The 20,730-nt window shown below is 39.4% G+C and overlaps 1 protein-coding gene and 1 pseudogene across 5 annotated transcripts in view; both read right to left on the minus strand.

Annotated features, from left to right (window-relative positions):
• Prkg1 (protein kinase cGMP-dependent 1) overlaps positions 1-20,730 on the minus strand; it is a 1,181,731-nt gene that overhangs the window by 580,587 nt on the left and 580,414 nt on the right. The gene's annotated exons all lie outside the window — the stretch shown is intronic.
• Positions 12,419-15,038, minus strand: LOC143271855 (ER membrane protein complex subunit 3 pseudogene; annotated as a pseudogene). The gene has a single exon (XR_013049133.1). The product of XR_013049133.1 is annotated as an ER membrane protein complex subunit 3 pseudogene (transcript).

Consider the following 20,730-nt stretch of genomic DNA (forward strand, 5'->3'; position numbering starts at 1 on the left):
GAAACTGGAGGAGGCTCCCACTGGCCTGAATGAAGAAATCTGAGCATTATTAAAAAGAAATACTAAAGTGATTAAAACATATTAAAATCTATAAATTCTATGGATAGAAATATTGTAGGTAATAAAGAATTAGAGCATCTAAACTAACATGGAACAAATGCTTGTAGACAATGGACATCAAGTGCTGTTAACATAGAAAGAATTAGACATTAGATACTCCCCTTTTGCAAGGAGGTAAAATACAGTTATGGGATAGTTTCGCCATTCAACAATAGAAAAACAAATCATCAATAACCTTTACTCAGAATTTAGATACAGCTTCCAATTGATGGAGACTACTGAGGTCATCTCGAGCTGCACCACCTTGAAGATATCTAATCATGTCTAGTCTGAGAACCTAAGCAGGGATGGGAGACAAAGCAAAGATAGGAGACTATTGAGGATGGGTAGAGGAAGGTTCTGCCTCCTGTCATTTGTTTTTACCGGTGACACTTAAAAGCGGTGGAGAATTACTTCAATATCAAAATCATCAGGGGCTTTTATTTTTTTTTTTCATCAGGGGCTTTTAAAATCAGTTGCACGTAAGGACACCAGGGAATGACTTTTACTCCTAAGTGCTTGGATTAATCCAAACACTCAGCAGGCAATCCTTCACATCCCAGACCAATTAATGTTCTCTTCAGTCAGTTGAAGCCAGTCAGGTCAAGCTTGTCATTTTCCAAATATAAATACTGCTTGCTTTTAAACATCAAGTTAAGAAAAAAGCCATCAGCTTTATTGAGTAAGAATATGAATGATAATTTTCTCCCAACATTTATCAAATGTCAAAAACTTAAAATATCTAATTAAAACTTCTTAGAGATATACATATGTAATTAATTATCTTGGAGATTTGGAAAGAGGAAATCAATAGGTCTTAAATTACCTATATTGGGACTAGAATTTGGGGGGGTGTTAGGTTCATTTTTCATTAGAATAGAAACAATTTGTTTGTATTAAGTAAAATAATATTGAGAGAAAACATTTAAAGGAGTAAAACCATACTACTGGATAAAAATCACTGCTTGTTTTTGTTCAAATATACTTGTAACAAGAAGATAGAATATTCCTGAATTCACCACCAAAATATTGATTGTTTTTAATATCTGCATGAGCAGTTAACAATAATAAAAATCAGTTTCTGTCTTTGCACCTCAGTAGTTCTGTAAGTCCTAAGCTTTCATGCCAGAATGAATTAACTGATAACTTAAAAGGGGGAAGACTTGGTAGTATTAGAAGTCAGGGATTTAAGATAAGAGCATGGATTACTTGTTTCAGAAAGCACACTCTTTCTTGTGATTTTAGAGAGCTCTAAATGTAATTTGGATTGAAGGCAATGAATTCCTTGGAGGTCAGATGGAAATCCAGCACATTCCAGACAGCTCTTGGTTTGTTCAATAAAAAAGTTCTGATTGGTCTTACTGATGAAGGCAGGAGATAGGAACTGGTTAGGCAGTGTAGGGGAGGGAAGCTCAAAAGCTACAGTTCCAGAAACGTTCTTGGTTCTCCAGCCAAGAATGCAAGAAGGGAGCTCTGGTTTCTTGTCTCCTCCTAGTTGAGTACCCTTGCCTGGAAGACATACATGAGACCCAAACCCTAGTCCAGACACCAACACCTTCTGATAAACAGTTTCAGAACTGTATCTCTGAATTTTCAGGGTGGAGACAGATTAGAACTCTTCCCCAGTTTCAGCCTATGTCCTACATGGTGTTACTATGACCTCTTCAGAGCACGGAAAAGTTATAGTAGCTTTAATCAGGGTTCTGCTGAACCCCATTAAGTAAGGGAAAGCTATTTTTTCCTGGCTGAAAGTATGAAATCCACCTCTGGCCTTAGGTGGAGATGGAACATTCTAAAATATCCAAAACATAAGAGTTAATCTAATTCAGCTGAGCCTGTCAATCACCTGGTAGAGACAACCTCCATTCTCCCTCCCCCCCCCCTCCTAGGAAGGCTAATTCACCAGCATCCACACTAAAGAGATGAGAGGAATAATTATCTTTTTAAATGAGATAATGCCCTTTTCTTTCCTAGAAAGCCTGCCCTTGGGACAGTGACTTGCTGAGTCATGGTTGGTTCTGAAGAAAAACACAACTTTTCTTTCCTCTTCCTTATTGTGGGATAATCTTTTTGTATAAAGTAAAGATGTTTCTCTGCCTAAGTCTCCTTCTGATTGGTTTAATAAAGAGCTGAAGGGCCAATAGCAGGAGAGAATAGGCAGGATTTCTGAAGAGAGCAGAACTCTGGGAAGAAGAGAGTTGGGAATACACTAGCAAGACACTGAAGAAGTTGGACATATGGTACAGACAAGGGGCAACTGATCCATGTGGTAGAATGTAGATTCATAGAAACAGGTTGATTTAAGTCATAAGAGCTAGTCGGGGAAAAGCCTAAGCTAAGGCCAAGCTTTCACAATTAATAATAAGTCTCTGTGTTGTATTTAGTAGCTGGTGGCCCAAAGGGAAGTCCAATTACACTTTTTCCTCCTGCTTCTCCTCCCCCTCTTTTCTCCTTTTCCTTTTTTTTTTTTTAAGATTTGTTTATTTATTATGCATACAGTCCTCTGCCTGCATGTGTCCCTGCAGGCCAGAAGAGGGCGCCAGATCTCATTACAGATGGTTGTGAGCCACCATGTGGTTGCTGGCAATTGAACTCAGGACCTTTGGAAGAGCAGACAGTGCTCTTAACCTCTGAGCCATCTCTCCAACCCCCTCCTTTTCCTTTTTTTGATATTTGTCAAAGCCTTGGCATGCTTTTCTGGAAGCTCTGGGTTTCCTCGTTCTTTCTCTGAAGCTCCCCTCCTTGCCATGTGGCTTCTTGTCTGTCATGTGACTGTTAAAAATGTCATTGTTTCTTTCTTTCCTTTTTTCTCTTGATTCTGTTCTTACATTCTTTTACTAATGAGAGTAAGAACTCAAAGAGCAGACCTCAATTTCCCAGTAACATGTAGCACCCAGGATAAAAATTTCTGCTATCATTGTGTTAGCTATTTAACTTATTTTTGTCCTACATGACCCTTTATCCTAATTTAGTTCATTCTTAGTTATTCTCATACGGATCTGGTTCAGCTCTTCACTCTCTAAGATCTAGAATGTCCCAAATATTACTAAGGTGCCGAAACAACAACCCCACAGAACATCAATAAGACTCTAATCAAACTCCTGGAGGAGGATTCCTTTCTTCCGAGGACATTGATCCTTTATTACCATCTATTATCTAAACTTATCAAAGGTCTAACAATAAATCTGATCATTCTTTTTGTGACTACTATATACAGACAGTCCACCCTTGCTCTCAACAACCCTGAATACTTGAAAATTCATGAAAGGAGGAGTCAGAATGAGCAATGTAGGAGTAGAGGACACATTCTCCACTTACAGACTTATGAGCAGAACTCTGTCTGCCGGACACCCTGAAAGTCATCCATTATTTCATGCTTTCCTATCTCCCATTGCTTCTTGAGTACTAAATAAGGATAAGTCCAATTGAAAGGCATAGCTCATATGTGCAACTAGACAACCGAAACAAATAACTAGAGGGTTAGTGATGGCTAATCCTCAACACTTATTTTCTGATTTACGTCCTCACCCCCAACATGCACATCCTAGCAACCTAGCATTATCTTTGCATACACAAGAATTCAGAAATTTAAAAAAGAAGATAAAATTTTTCAAAACTTTTAAAGACTCACATCTTTAGAGGTCCACCAACTATCTTTTAGTAACTTCACATTCTTGATACCATATATTCTAACTGTGTCCTCAGGATCTATTGTATTGCTGACCTAAGAATATAAATGCTGCTTGTCTCTGAATACAAGAAATGATATTACTGGCAAGCTGGCTGACTACACTGAAATAAATTTCCAAGTCCAGAGATTCATTGTAGGTCCTGGGAAGTAGAGTGGTATAAATGGTCACTGTGGTACTGTGAACAATGGCAATAATGACTGAAGTGACTCGATTTTATTAGGTAATTGTGTTTCAGGGATCTTGCTTTTGGTACATCGATTTATAGATCCAGAGACTCAGAGCAGTGACTCCAGGTCACATAGCCAGGAGAGGACAAAGAGCAGAGGAAATGCATACATTTGAATAGAATATTGACTAATATTAACATGGAAACATCCTATAATAGATTTTTATAAAATAACTTACATAAGATCCTTGTGTCAACTTTTGATTTGAAATTTAATAGCACAAAAATGTTTATTTCTCACAATTAACTTATTTATTCTTTTAACAGAAAAATGAAAGGTAAGAACTAACTTACTACATTTAAAAATTTTGTCTTCCAGAAAGTTTAGAGTTAATATTAACTTAAAAAAACTTTTTATTTTATTATTTTATGTATATGGGTATTTACCTGACTATGTCTTTGTAGCACATGAATGAAGTCCTCACAGAGGCCCGACAGGATATCAGACACCCTGGATTTGGAATTACAAAACAGTTGAGAGCTGCCCTGTGGGTGCTAGGAATTGAACCCAGATCCTCTGGAAGAGCAGCCAGTGCTCTTAATCACTGAGTCCTGGGTGCCAACGTTTGAGTAATATTCTCCGTTTCAGCATAATCTTTCCTCCCTCCATCAATCTGTACTGTGTACATGACTAGAAATATCTCCAACCCTTGCCCCCTTTGTTCTGAAATATGTGAAAATTGTCTTAAAGGTGCAACTGCTGACAAACATGTGGAGTGAGGCCTTGATGACAGTGCTCAGGTCAATCCAGTCTGCCTTCTCAGCTCTGGAGTATGTAGCGGTAGTCTCTGTTCTGATGAGAGGCCAGCACTTTTCTTTGAACAGACATACCCTTGTCTATCCCTCTGAGACACTGAGAATTCTTTCATGGATTAAGAAGGGCACATCTCTTTTGTTCTTAACCTTTGTTAGTTGACTCCCTTCCATTCTTACTTAATTGGGAAACAGTGTTTTGAATATATCTATTTCAAATTAACTGAAAAAATGTTTGTTTTCTGCTGTCTTGGTGGTGGTGACCAGTGATGGGCTCTTCTTCACACATCTTTCCCATCGGTAAGTTTTTCACCTTGCTTATCTGTTTGCTTTCTGAAGATGGCAGGAAATAAAATACATTAATAAGTCACAGATAGCTTGCGACAAAAAGAATCAATGTCTTATTTTGAAACTTCTATTCTGATACTTTTGTCAAAGTAATGATAAGATGCACTGTTAATAATAAGATTCACCAGGCGGTGGTGGTGCACCCCTTTAATCCCAGCACTCAGGAGGCAGAGCCAGGAGAATCTCTATGAGTTCGAGGCCAGCCTGAGCTACAGAGTGAGTTCCAGGAAAGGTGCAAAGCTACACAGAGAAACCCTGTCTCGAAAAACCAAAAAAAAAAAAAAAAAAAAAAAAAAAAGATTCAATTACATATTAAACTGTTAAGTATAGATAGTGGTGCATGCCTTTAATCTCAGCACTTGGGAGGCAGAGGCAGGTAAATCTCTGTGAGTTCAAGGCCAGCCTGGTTCTACAGAGCAAGTTCCAGGACAGGCTCCAAAGCTAGAGAGAAACCATGACTCAAAAAACCAAAAAAAGAAAAGGAAAAAAAAAAAAGAGAGAAATATTAAGTATAAATCTTCCTGTGACTGCTTCTTGCAGGTAAGACTGCTTTCTTCCCATCTGTTATCTCCAACCTCTCAATCACATGCTTACGCTTACTCATTTTAGAAACTCTTAGCACTGTGTGATTGTTCAGACTGGGTATTGAGAGTTAAAAAAATATTTCCATTATTATTCCAAGAGAAGATGAAAAAAACTAAGCAACATATCTAAGCTAAGAAAATGCTGCTCTTTGTTTTCACAACACTGCCACACACACAAAAACACCTAGCAAGGCCTTGTTACTTCTACTATGAAATTTCAAAGCTTATTAAATGTATTAGTGTTAGACAATAGAACTGTCAATCATAACTCTAATTGTTACAACCACTTAATTGGTGAAAGGACCGCTTGCTTTTCTCCCACTCCTGCTTAGCTACTTGAAGTATTCCACATTTGGCAGGTTGAAGACCTTTCGAATTGAGGGAGCTTTTCAAGGGGAATCTGAAAAAGTGATCATGTGGAGTCATCGCAAAGTGTCCAGTCACTAAATTTAGCACTATGAACGGCCAAGTCAACTTATTCCTACTTTAGTATTTAGCAATGTGCACCGCCTTCTACATACTCAAGGCTTTCCTCAGAAAAACTACTGCTCAAGGAAAATTAACTAAGTTAAGCATTCTTGTTTGCCATCAATCCCATCAGAGGCTTTGATACAGGAGAAATTCCAAGGAGAAAGAAAGGGGTGGGGCGGGGGCAAATTCACACATAGGAAGTAAATCAACAAACACCACAAGCAGAGAATAAGTTACATACACCTTTAGATTTTGTCTGAGCCAGCGGTCAAGGGCAAAAGCCCTCACATTACTTGGGTACAGCCTTGTCAGATTTTTCTCTCTTATCCAAACCTTACCCTCTCATGTGAAATATCCATGACCAGCCCAGGCTTTGAGATGTCCTAAAACCCAATCATTGGACACCTTAATTGCTGGGCATATGATTCAAGCGTTCCCATAGAACCGACTGTGCTTTTGGGGAAATGTTTGACATCAATCAGTTTACTCCTGCATTCCTAACTCTGACTCCCAAGTATTGTCAATAAACAAAACATAACTAACCCACAGTCGAATAACAAACAGAACCCAGGGATCTTCCCGTCTAATCATATTAATTTTTAGAATGAACTGCAGAGAGTTAATGCATTTGTATGTAATTTACTGCTGGAGAGACTAAGGTGTTCAACATCTCAGCAAACTACTGATTTCTGTCTTCTAAAACCAACTGTCAAATACAGCCATAAGCTAAGAGAAAGCATGTAATCACAGAAACAAATATGCCAACGGATGCAGTTGAACATCATTTTCCTCCTGGGGTCTTAAAGCATGTTCTGATGCCAAACACAAGTTTCTCATTCCATCAAAATTTAATGTATTTGTCCAAGAAGATTCCATGATTTGATTTACACATTAACCAGGGTTAGTAATTAATTAGTTTCAATGACCTGTGAAAAATTGTCATTTTGTTTTGTTTTGAGGCAAGCTTTCCTTGAGCAGCCCTAGCTGGCCCAGAACCGGTTACAGAGAAGAGGCTGGCTTCTGACCTCTCATGCCTCTGCATGAGAATGCTGGGATGATAAGCAGAGGCCACAAAACCTGACAGGGATTCATTTTTTACACTGCTGTGTTAACTATGTGGAAGGTTCAAAACAGAGATTTATTACTCCATTTCTTTTATTGTGTACTTGGGGTTTTTATTTAATATTAGCTAAACTGTTTGCTTGTTGCTGAAGTATCTAGAGAGGCCAGCTTGAGTAATTAGCCAGTGATAAACCAAGTGATTAATTTAGACCTATAATTACCGATGAGTCGATAAACAGGAGTCACATGGGGTCTACATTAAGTTTCTTGGAAGAGAGAAATAATGTGTTAAAGCAATTCACATCAATTCATACATTGTTTATGCCAATTGTGCCAAAATGGCCATCTGTCTAGGACAGTTTTTACCTAATTACAGTTTGGCACTTGGCTTGTTTTTTCCTGACCAACACCCAAATGTTGGTCAACAGGTGCCTTTCATGGCAAATTAACTACAAATGAGATTGGACCATTGGCATTGTGTGTGTGTGTGTAGGGGGAGGGAGTGGCATTCCTTAAATCCCAACTTAGTCTTGTATTTTTTATTTTAATCTGAAATAATTTTATAACGACTGTGAAATACCTTCTACTCCTCCTCCTTTCCTTTCTTTCCTCCTCCTCCTCCCTTCTCTTATTTTGAATAATGTTGTTATAATAAAAACTAATGCTTTTATTGACCTACATTCATATACTACATTTTTAATTTTACTTTCTTATGCAGCAACTTCATACACTTTAGCTTCTTTTTTTAATTGATGTTGTTAAAATAAAGATAATTTCATTTCTTTTTCAGTTTATTTCAACCTAATTCTATATAGTTCATCCAATGCTCTGTTCCACACTGCAGATAAAGAGGAACCAGAGTGTACACAATCCACAGAAGTTCTCTATCACAGGGCCCGCCCACTCTCCAATAAATTTAGAATTTCAATACTTCCAACCACAGTGTCTTCTCTTCTCTTCTTTTCTCTCTCCCTCCCTCCCCTCCTTCCTTCATTCTCTCTTTTCTTCCTTCTTTCCTTCCTTTCTTTTTTGTTTTGTTTTGTTTTGAGACAAGGCTTCTCTATGTTGCCTTGGCTGTCCAGGAACTCGCTCTGTAGACCAGGCTGGCCTCAAACTCACAGAGATCCTCCTGCTTCTGCCTCCCAAGTACTAGGATTAAAGACGTGAACCACCATGGCTGGCTTCAATATATTATTTTGTATATCTACAACTTTATCCAGATTTTCTTTTTGCTGGCCAAATCTTTTATTTCTTCTCCAACTGGATTATTTCATCAAAGTTTAGTTGAAAGGCCACATGGGAAATCAACCATGCCTTTTTTTTTTTTTTAACCTGTTACATGCCTCCATCCTTTCTTTCCACTAAATGATGTCCATTGCCAATTGGTGAGATTTTTGAGGCAGAGATGTCTTTCATATTCATATTTCTGGTACATGGCACTATGGTAGCTTTTCACTAAATGCCTGGTTCAATAAATGAATCAATCAACCAGTAAATACCAGGAAAAATTTCCTGAAAATCAAAACACACAGAGCCAATACAGATTGACATAATAATCTAAATTCCATTACAGTTATGATAAAAAAGAGAGCACTGGTGGAGACTCTTCTGTCTAATAAAATTATCTAGAGTTATCCTAAACCCAACCAGCCAATCCCCAAGATGATAGCAATGCAGGAACTCCAGTTAGTTCTTGAAAGCCCACATTTAAGTCTTGTTCTTAAAGTGATGCTATTGGAGGATTGTGGACCTTTAAACTTTTAAAATAATTTAATATATTCATACAAGGTACATGATTATATGAGCCATTCCATTATTCTGGCATCCCCCTTACTTTCCCTATGAGCCCATTTCTCCCCCCCACGAGCTATAGCACTGAAGAAAATGGTACCTTTCCCACAGCAGCAACCATTAAGAACCAATAGTACCTCGGGAAAGATGCAGCCTCATGGACACCTTCTCTATCCATAAGGGAATGTTGGAGGTAGCAGTTATTCATTGCTGTGTGTTCATCATTGCAGTGTTTATCATGAAGGATGATTGCAGTGATCCTGCCTTATTTGGGAGGCAGTGTTTCTCCCCCCTCCTACTCATGTCCCACAATTAAGTGTTGAGGTTAGTGGGAGGCCTCATGTATCACATGGATATCTGGCCTGTTCCTCTTTCTTTCTCTCTTGTTTCTGGTAACAAAATGAACACCTTTATTTATCACATACTGCTGGCACAATGAGTCCAAATCAGCCCAAAGCAACAGTGCCCACAGCCATGGACTGCGACCTGAAACTGTGAGACAAAGTAAAGCTTTTCTCTCTATACGTTGATTTATTTCAGGCCTTTGCTACAATAACAGAGAACTGTCTTGACACATCAGTTTTAGCTGAGCTGGTAGTAAATAACACAGAATAAAAGGATTGACAAGCCATAAAAGAATGCTAAAATTGGCCCCCAAAGAGGGATGGATCGACGCTGTGAAAAAGTTACAAACTAGAAGAAATATGAGCTTGTCAATCGATACCGAACATTGTTATTTGCAAGTTTCTATGTGTTGCTCAGATCAAAGTGAAAATATAAAACAAAATAGAATTTTAAGGGGAAAAATATCTCCACTTAGAAATCGCATAGCAATCTTTCAGTCATTAAAGTTTTTTGGTCAATAGAAATGTGTTTTCCTAGAGATATGTATGCAGGATTTTCAAGTCAATATATTATATATATATATATATTTTTTTTTTTCTTGAATACGGTTATCTAGGAATTGGTCCTATCATAAGTGCTCCTAATCACAGGAGTAGCAAATGTTTTCTAAAATAGGATCATATATTCCATGCTTTATGTTCAAGGTTGAGTTATTTTTTTAACTGTAAAACCTCAGAGAAGAATGAATAACAGTCATCCAGGTGTCTTGATGCCCTGTGACAGCCACAATGAGTGGTAGCCAAGGCATCCCACTGGGGCAAACATTTCTTTTGCTCATGCCAATGAAATGGCCCCTCTCTTTCCTTTGGTCCCACAAGAAGCACGTGGACACGAAAACAGGAAGTAGTAGTTGACTTTGGCAATACTGTGCTTGCTATAGTTAAACCAAACTGATGATTGCATGTTCAGCATTAGTGTCAAGCACGTTTTCAAACAGTTTCGAAGGAAATAATAGGAATATAGAGTAAGTGACAGACAGCTTCTCATCAGGCTGAGTCTCCCAGAAAATATTCTTTTAAAAATTTTGACAGCTTTATTAATAGGTAATTTACATACTATAAATTCACCCATTTAAAATGCATGAATGAGTGGTGATTTTTTTAGTGAATTTAAAGACATGCAATCATCACAATATTTCTTTCAGTTTAGAGGTCTGTTTTGACTGTTTGCAGTTCCAAACTGCTAGGAATTTAAGCCCTCTTCTGTCCCTCAGATTGCCTCTCTGGATATAAAGTAAGTGAGAGACGCTACAGTCTTTCCTATCTGCCATTTGCCCTTAGCGTGTTCTGAGATCCATCTCTATTGCTGCATGCATCTCTGAATCATTACTTCCTCCTATCCACAAATATTCAACTGAATGAACATATCACATTTAAAATTCATTTATCCCTTGGTAATTATTGATTTGTAGATTTTGGCCAATATGAATAATGCTGTTGGATATTTCTTACTCAGCGTAGACATGTTTCCATCTCATTTAGACACATATCCAGGAGTCGTACTGTTGGGTAATATGATAAAGTTATATTAAACCTTTTAAGGAACAACAAATTGCCCCCATTTTAAAACATCTTCTCCAACATTTGCTATTGTTCTTTCTTTTCATTAGATCAAGTCTCACCCACCTACTATTTTTAAAGTCTTAAAATTACACTCACTAATTGGTATGTGTGAGTGTAGGCGAGTGTGGGTGGGTAGGGGATTGTGTACCGTGGCGCACATGTGGAGGTCAGAGGACAACTCAGGAGTCTGTTTTCTCCTTCTGCCATGTGGGTCTGTGGGTCCTGGGGAATAGAGTCAGGATGTCAGGCTTCAGGGCAAATGTCCACACCTAGTGAATCATCTTGCCGTCGCAACACTGACACACTGTTAAGTGACTTCTTTTTTCCTGCAATGTAATTTACCCAGCACATATTACATTCTTTCTAGGAGACAATCAATCACTTCCCACCCAATTAAACTAACATAGAAGACAAATACAATAAAAAGAGACTTAAAAACTATGAAATAAAAAGAAAAACCTTAATCCAAATGCATCCTCTTTGGGTAAATCAAAATATGAAATATTTTATTCAAATTTTGTTTTGTTTTGTTTGTTTGTTTGTTTGGAGACAGGGTTTCTCTGTGTAGCCCTGGCTGTCCTAGAACTAACTAACTAACTCTCTCTCTCTCTCTCTCTCTCTCTCTCTCTCTCTCTCTCTCTCTCTCTCTCGGCTAGCCTTGAACTCACACAGATCTGCCTGCCTCTGCCTTCCAAGTGCTGGAATTAAAGGTGTGTGTCATCACCACCCAGCTCAAATTGTGATTTTTTTTTTTTTTGAGACAGGGTTTCTCTGTGTAGCTTTGCAGCTTTCCTGGAACTCGATTTGTAGAACAGGCTGGCCTTGAACTCACAGAGATTTGCCTGCCTCTGCCTCCCAAGTACTGGAATTAAAGGCATGCGCTACCACCACCCAGCCTGATTTCTTAAATGAAGCAATGCACAGATAAGGGGTATGGCTCACATACTCCATGTGGGTCATTACCTCATCTGGAATGCCATATGCAGGTCTGTGCATGAGAAAAGGAACATTTGCTTAGAAAAATTGGAAACAATGAAGAAAATATAAGCCCATCAGGGTATTATCACCTATTCATTCATTATTTATTTTAAATGTGCATGGGTATACATGTTACATAATGTGTGTAGATACATGTGCATATAAACATTTGAGTATATGGAGGTCAGAAGTCAACCTTTGGTCTTGTTCCTCAGTAGCCACCCACTTTCCTTTTTGAGATAAGGTCTCCGGTTAGTTTGGGGATCCTGGATTAAGCTAGGCTGGTTGGCAAGCATGCACCAGGGATCTGCCTGTCTCTGCTTCTCCAGAGACAAAATTATAAGTGTATTACCATATCCAGTTTTTTATTTTGTCTTATTTTTTTTTTTTTTTTTTTTTTTTTTTTTTTTTTTTTTTTTTTTTTTTTTTTTTTTTTTTTTTTTAAGAGAAAACAGGGCTGTTTAATTCGTCAAGAGTCGCGTGTTCTCGGCTACAGTGCTTAACATGCAATCACATCCACCGCTTGGTACAGAACGGCACCCCGTCACTTCCCTGGACAGAGGACTCCTGGGCACCTTCATCTACCTACCCACCAGAAGCTGCCCTCTTGCCCTGACAGTGGTAAGTTCTCTCCTGCCCAGAGGAACTGGGAACTGAGGTCACTTGTTCAACTGAGTAACCACTTACAGTGCAGCACCATTGACTGGTCAATGGAGTTGGTATTGTCTCAAGTTCCACTCAAGAACTTGCATTATGTAACCCGTCTCGGATGAGCCCAAAGGCACTTGAGAGTCTGGCTGTGCCTCAGGGTCACCTGTTTTCACTGGACTAAAGATGGAGAGACATGGAGAGTTGGCTGAGTCGGCCCTGGCCCTGCGAACCCACTCTGGAAAGAGTTTCTTTCAGTCAGGTTGGGACACCCAGCTCTCTGGTCATTCTGTAGGCTCACGGGAACAGTGCAGGGAGTTCCATGCCGCTCAGCCATAGCCTCTAAATTTTGGTAGAGAGAAAATGTAAAGTACTTGTGTAAAGAAAGTTAAGAAATACAAACAAGAAACTAAAGGTAAAATGCAGGGTGTTTGGATCCTAAGAAAACAGGAGTTTACTGTGGCTGAAGTCAGGCTGACTGAACATAGTAACTGGCTATGAGAACTGACAATTCTCCTTACAAACATGGAGTTTTTACTAAGTTTTGAGATAGTCTCAGTAGCTTGGGATATTCCCCTTTCTCTGACATCCTTACTAGAGTCACCCGAAGAACGCTTACAAACTTTGAAGACAGCAGTCATCCGGAACTCCTTTTCCTCTAGTTTCCAACATAAAGGGGAACCCAGCTCAGACAAGAACGAGCCTCGCTATGCACCCGCCAGCCCCTGCACCCTCCTTTTTATTCTCAGAGGCTCCAGCTCCACGGAAGTGACAAGGTTAAGCGCTACTGCAGGTTCCTGACACAGCGGCCCCTGCTCGTGGTCAGAAGATGGACGTCTGCAGTTCCTTCTTGAACATGCCTTCAAAGTGGAGGTCTCTGGCCATGAGTTCTTCTTCCACGTCCTCGAGTGCCCACTGGTGATCTGTCAGTTCCAAAGCTTCCCACTCTGTCTTGAAAGCTTTGTTGGTGTCTGCAGGCATGGCCATGGCTGCTCCTGTCATCTGCTCCTGCATCATTCGTGACTGGTCGGCAGCATTATCCTGGCCCAGGATTAGAGAGTAAATGCTCCGGAGCCCAAACACGTTGAGGAAGTACCAGGATGCAGAACTCACCCAGGATGCATCCAGGGTGAGCAGCTCTATTCCTTGCTGGAGCATAGGCTTGAAGCGAAGAGTCAATGGAAATGGGACCTTAGTTGTGACAAAGCCTGAAAACGTCATGTTGATCCATCCGCCAATAAGAATCATCGGGAGGACATTTGTTACATTCCCTTTCATCATGTCCGTAAGCATGGTGGGATCTGTCATAGGAGAAGGTGGCACAACCTTCCTTTTAGTTTTTTTGAAAAATCCATCCTCTGGGTTGTTGAAGTAATATTTTCGTGTCAGGAAAGACTGCTTGGGAATGTATTTTCCATTTTCCCTGAGGACTCTGCTTCGAATTAGGACTTGGCTGTCAGACACTTGTTCTTGGGTGAGCTTCTTGTCGCTCTGCTATTTTGTCTTATTTTTAATATAGATTCTGATAATCAAACTCAAGCCCTGATGTTTTTAAATTGTATTTATTTGTGTGTGTGTGTGTGTGTGTGTGTGTGTGTGTGTGTGTGCACTACATGTGTGTAGGTCCTGTGGAGGCCAGAAGAGGGTGTTGGATTCCCTAGTACTGGAGTCACAGGTGATTTTGAGTGACCCAACATGAGTTGGGGGAATCAAATTCAGATCATCTGCTGAAGCAACAAGTGCTTTTAACCACCCCACCATCTCTCCAACCTCATTATGCATATATCTGATTTTTATTCATACATTTTTAAAGCGTTTTATTGCAACTAAATTATGCTTTCAATGCTATAGGAATTAAGATTTTAATTTTCCAAGTTTTTTTAAAGACATATATTTAAAGGCTGCATAATTGTTTACAATAAAGCAGTATCATAATACAACCTTTTCATTTATTCAGTTTTCCCCCATTTTTCACATATGTGAATGATGCCGTGAAGACAATCTTTATGCTCTGAAGTGTGCCCCAAATCAAATTTAAAGAGAAACATAATTATTGTACAGTCCTCTCAGGAAAAAAAAAAGTGGTATTTGGAGGCCTTGAGAACATTCTTCTGGGAAATAAAGATGAGAAGAATTAGTCCAGATATAAAGATTTAAATTTGTGCTGAAAAGAACTGGATGCTAAGAGGATCCAGACAGAGATGAGAAAGCAATGGTTTTCAATGTATGGGGGGGGGGTGAATTCTGTTTATTAGGACTGAGAATAAGACCACAACTACATCAATAAATTCAACAGAAGACTACAGAACAGAAAGCTTAATTGGTCAGCTTCCTTCCACCATGGCCTTAGCAGGAGCTCAAAGTTCTATCCTCACACCACAGATTTTTAGTAATATATTTGTATCATTTCATATAAAGAGTGGCCTCAGCAGGCTGGTGTGCACTAGTTGGCACACTTTTCTCCAATTTCATGGTTGAGATTCTCTCATGACAGAACAGAATCCCAGATGCCTAACAAACTTAGAAAGTGGTATGACTTAATGATAAAGGTGTCACTGAGGGCACTAAGGAAGTCCCTTTCCAATCACCGAATCGGGAAAAGTTATGGTTATGTGGTTTCCTATGCTACTCTAGTAAATCTCTGAATCACTGAACATTGGTTTGGACCATGGTTTGTGGAATGCTGTCCAGTGTGTATCTGTGAAACAGAAAGAAGCCACAAGAACAACAGAACATGACTAGGCACGGTGGCACACACCTTCAATCCCAGTGTTTGGGAGGCAGAGGCGGGCAAAGAAGGAAAACAAAGCAAATCGCTCAAACCAACTCTGAATGGTCACTAGTTTCGAAGATGCAAAGATAAGGGTTAATTCCAAAGAGAAAGTGTGTGTGAATAGACGCGGCATAGCTGTGTCTTCCTGAGAGTGAACTTAAACCCAACAGTTCTTGATGTGTTCATCCCTGCCTGCTCTCTCAGCTTTCCCTAAAATGCTATGGGTCTGCCCATGCTCCATGAGCCATTCTACAGTCACTGCCGTCCTAAAAGCTGGACCTGTCACACAAATGAGAATGGATGTGAACCAAGGCCAGTTAAGCCACCAATGTAGGCTGTCGATTACTAAAAGGTTGTTTATAAATACGGGCTTGCTTCAGTTATGGTATGTTTAGTAGAATATATGTTTATAGAGACCATTTTTCTGTGTCTTCACATAGCTTTATGATAAGCCTATAATATACAAATGCCAACGTGATCTGTTTCACCTCTTCAGTTTGAAGATACTTGTAAATATTCACATAGAAGTATCGGTAAAAATAGTTTTATTGATAGATGTTGTTTTGATATTTTTAACTAAGACATTGAGTAGTCATCCTTGTCATTTACAAAGTTAACATTATAACTCAATCTCTTTTGCACATCAGTTTTAGCTTGAAGGATACATTTTCTAGCAATGAGCAAACAGATTTCAGTCATATTAATAAGACTTAAATTATAGTTAAATCTTGCAGTTTTAGGATGTAAAATCCAAGTAATTATATTCCCCAAAACATCTGATTGGCTTTGTGATGTAAATCAGCTTGAGACTAAACCCTTTTATTACTGACCAGATTTTCTACTTACAAGTCTCCATGAAGGAAAACACTTTTACTGTTAATAAAAAGTGTAAGCTGAATCAGGCATATGCAAATACCTTATCTATAACCTAGAGTTTGCTGATTAATCTAAGATATGAACAAAATATTTCACTTCCATGATCATTTTCTTTCTTTTTTTCCTTTGAATCAAGGTCTCACTATGTAGCTCTGGCTGGCCTGGAACTCTCTATGTAGACTGGGATGGCCTGATTCTGCCTTCCTCTGCCTCCCAAGTGCTGGGATTAAAGCCTTGCATCACTACCACTTCTGCCCTTTGAGTTTTTTTTTTTTTTTTTAAGAAATATTTTCTATAAAGGTACTGATTTATATTTTGGGTTGGTAGGACATTTGGTCTTCCTCCAAGAGTAGGAACACAAACAAAGGAAGCCAACACAAAGGAGGAGAAGTGGGAGGAAACATGTCTAGCTAAGCCAAGCCATGTTTCAAACATTTGGTTAACCTTCAATTCTTATGTAAGGAAGTAATTAAAAGTCCAAATTGGAGTTAGCGATCCATGGCTTATATTGAATTTTGTTTAAATTTCAACTGTTTTTCCAACAAAGAAACATTTTTACCAAATTTTAAGAAATATAAAAACACAAAGCATGCTCAAGATCTAACCACCCATGTGACACTATTATAAAGGGTAACTAAGGGTTATATGAGGTTATGAGTGGGTGCTAATCAGATAGGACTGATTTCCTTTAAAAATTTTCCTTTAAAAATGCTGAGTTTGGTGGAAATAAGCTTGTATTCCTAGCAACTTGGTAGGTTGAGGCAAGAGGATCACAAGTTCAAGGTTGGGATGCAGAGTGAGTTTAAGGCCAGTCTGGGCAAGTGAAACCCTTTCTCAAAGGACAGAAGTAAAAGGAGGTCTAGGCATTTAGCTCAGTAGTATAATCCTTGCTTATAACATATGTAGTCCTGGGCCCAGGTCCCAGCACTGGAAAGGAAAAGAAAGAAAGGAAGAGAATCTGCATAGTTGTCTCTAGTAGAGAGACAGGCAGGCCACCCAAAGGCAGAGTGAAGAAGCCATCTGCCAGCCAGGGAAGGAAGATTCCCATTTTTTGTCTATACCTTGATCTTGGACTCTTAGCTTCCAGAACTATGAAACAACAAATTTCTGTTGTTTCAAACACCCACTGATGCTATGGCAGCCCGAGTGACTAATACAATCAAGTTGCCCTTCTTTAGTTTGATGAAAGTTATATTGTTTTTGGACATAGTTAGATGTTAGATTTTTAAAAGATCTCATGAGGTCTTGATGTGGAGATGATACTGCAGTTTTCTTTCTCAGTCTGTTTTTATGTTGAATCACAATGACTGCTTTTCAAATGACAAAACATCTTTCTATTCCTGGGATAAGTCCACCTGGTCAGGATCTAGTATTTGTTTTCTCTATTGGATTTGATTTGCTAAAATATTCAAACAAAATAAAATTTAAGACAAAAGAAATCCCAAAGGTGAGAATTATTCATTGATTTATCTTCAGAGCCAAATCAAATTCAACAGGCACAGAGAAATCTCGAAGCAGCAGATCAAATTAATAATATTCTAGAGCAGGAATAAAATCTTCAAAATTATAGATCAGAATGACAGCAATAATACGATGAGTCAGTTGATTAAAAAACAAAAGAGGGTGGCTTGAATTTTCCTTTATCTCAAAGACAGGTTTATATTTTACATGGAATGAAAAACTTGACAAAATACTTACATGGACACTCACTAACAAAACAATATAGCCACTGAGACCGAAGTGTCCAGTCCTGTATCCTTCTGCTCAGGCTATTTTGCTGTCTCTCTAATTTTTGATTGTCATCACAAAACAATGCATATCATTACAGGAAGGAAAGACAGAGGTTTGGACATTGATGGAAATATTCTACAAGGGGATAGACACAAAACTAAAAGTTTTTTATATCTTTCAAATATTTCCAAAGTGTAAAAGGAGTCCTGAGACTAAGGTTGAGAATCTCTAACCTACAAAAACTAGCCTCTGGGCATCTTTGGTCTCACCTAGCACAACAAATGCAGTCATTTACCCAAAGGCTCTGATCAGCTCTCCAGGAACAACGAATGGCGCTTATTCCAGTGGATGCTCATAGTAGAATTTCAACCCTACTGAGGAAACGTGGGAAACTGGGCAGCATAGTGGGTAAGGGGAGAGACTCTGGAGCTGGATGCAGTTCTAATCTCTGGTCCATAACATCCCACATGAGGACATCTGGGTTCACTTTTGTACTTTATAACTGACTCTGAGAGGAGCCAGGATCCAGTCTCTCTAACACACTGCTTGCAATGCAGCCTTGAGTTACTCTGGAGACTTCTCTTTGCTTCCTCCTTTCTCATGGGTCATCTCCAGGCAATACCACTGTGATGGTTTCAATTGTCTTGACAGTGCCTAGAATCACCCAGGAAAGTTGCCTCTGAGCATGCCTGTGAGGAGGGAAGAGTCACTTAATTGTTTCCTGGGCAGGGGTCCTGTACTGAATCAAATGAGAAAGGGAGGGAATAGCAGCTGCCATCTCCAGCTCCCTGACTGCAGATGTAGAAGAAGATCAAACTCCTTCCTGTGGCTATGGCTTCTCCAACAGGATTGGCTGCATTCTTCCACTGTGAGCTAAAATAAGCCCCTCCCCCTTTCAGTTGCTTTTCCCTGGGTTGTCTTACCATAGCAGAAAAGTAACTAATGCAACTACTGCTTAGCTCATGGAGTCAGGTAAAGGGTTAGCTGAGACAAATGTAAACCAGGCCTTGGCAATAAGATGCTTAAACTATATAAAACAGCTGACATTAAAGTCACAGCTGATTTGTGCAGCCCTGGCCCGAGAAATGAGGGCCTGAGAAACACAGGCCTTAAAACCCAAGATAGTTGAAAGCAAGGAAGACAAAGGGATGCATCATCATTATTATTTTTATTTTCTAAGACGGACGCTAGAATCAGGGCAGGGTGAGAACGGCAAGTCTGGCTCATGCTTCCAAGCAAGGCAGAAAGCGGTGGTCTGTGTCACTGGGCCTTTAATTTCTAGGGTAAAGTGGGAGCTAAGTGAGCATAAAGCCAGGTTGGGTGTTAATGTTTGAAACCCCCTCCCTCAGAAGATTATTTACATTATTTGTCTACTTTCTACAACCTTCAGTTCAGCTTTGTAGAAATGGTTAGGGTGTTATGCAGACATTTTGTTTAAATTTACAAGACAGATTTCTTCAATAGTTCAAGTTAGCCTCAACAACACAATCTATATGAATCAAATTAAAAGTGTTTTATGTCGAAGCTAGAAGGGAAAAAGAGCATCTAATAAGCATAACTCACAGAAATATTCTGCTGCTTTGCTAATTTCCAGGGACTATGACAAGACTTCAACTAGTCTTACACAGCAAGCTTGAATTTGAAACCCTCTCTAAAAGGCTGAACACATAGGCAGGAAGCAACCCCAGGGGATATAGGCTTCCCTCATAATATCTTAGTAGGTGCCAAGCACCTCTACCCTCTCCTTGGCAATATCAAAGAAAGAACTAGAAACGACCCACTTGGGCTTGTCCATCAACAAGCTTTAGGAGCTTTAGGGCAGACCTCATATCGAATGGCAATGACCTGTTATCTCTAAAATCATTTAAAGCTTGATTGATGGGAATATGTAAACGGCCTTCTTTCTCTGAGCTCTGAGGGTTTTAGCTGTCCTGTCGGAGATGCTAATGCAATCATCAGTAGAAAACACAAATTCCTTTATTAACACTAGGCTCTAGGAAACCCCCTGTGTGAAAGGCAAACGCAGAAGCCTCCCCCGCCCCCAACTAAATAACCAAGGGTCATTGGCTTGATTGATTTGATTGGATCTTAGTTAAGTGCCTTACTTTTTCCTCTTTGTGATTGGGCAAGGACTCTTAAAGGCCCTGTCTCTTGACTGTCAGAGAATCTTCCTAATGCATCTTTCATTAAATAGAATGTGGAGAGTCCCCATCAAGTTCAAATGCTTTCAGGCTGTAATCTGGGCATCTGTCAGGGATTCATAAGACTGTGCACGTTCATGGGCGCACTTACTAAGCTTCAAAATTTACTCAAGTCTCAAAGAGTTATGGAGGTTCCTCCCTCTTCCTCAAATCCAAGTAAGCAAGTCTATTAATCAGGTAACTAATCAATTCTCCCCGGTCTCATTTCTCTGGTGATTCTCATCACCTCTAAGCCTCCCTCCCCCATTTCTGTAATTTCCCACATGATTTAAAATGGCCAAATGTCAGGTAAGGATTAGGACTGAAGATGTTTAAGTTTCCCACTGGGCTGTAATGAGGAGCCTGGTATGTGGGGACAAAGGGGACCATGAAGCTGCTCTGCAGGTCCAACTGAGAAGTGGTGCTTTAGACAAGGGTGAGATACTAATATACATGGGACATAGTAGCCCACAACTTTAACCCCAGCACTTGGGAGGCAGGGGCAGGCAGTGAGCCATCTGAGTTTGAGACCAGGATGGTCTACATAGCCA

This window comes from Peromyscus maniculatus, chromosome 1, assembly GCF_049852395.1.
Source record: "Peromyscus maniculatus bairdii isolate BWxNUB_F1_BW_parent chromosome 1, HU_Pman_BW_mat_3.1, whole genome shotgun sequence".
Taxonomy (NCBI): Eukaryota; Metazoa; Chordata; class Mammalia; order Rodentia; family Cricetidae; genus Peromyscus; species Peromyscus maniculatus.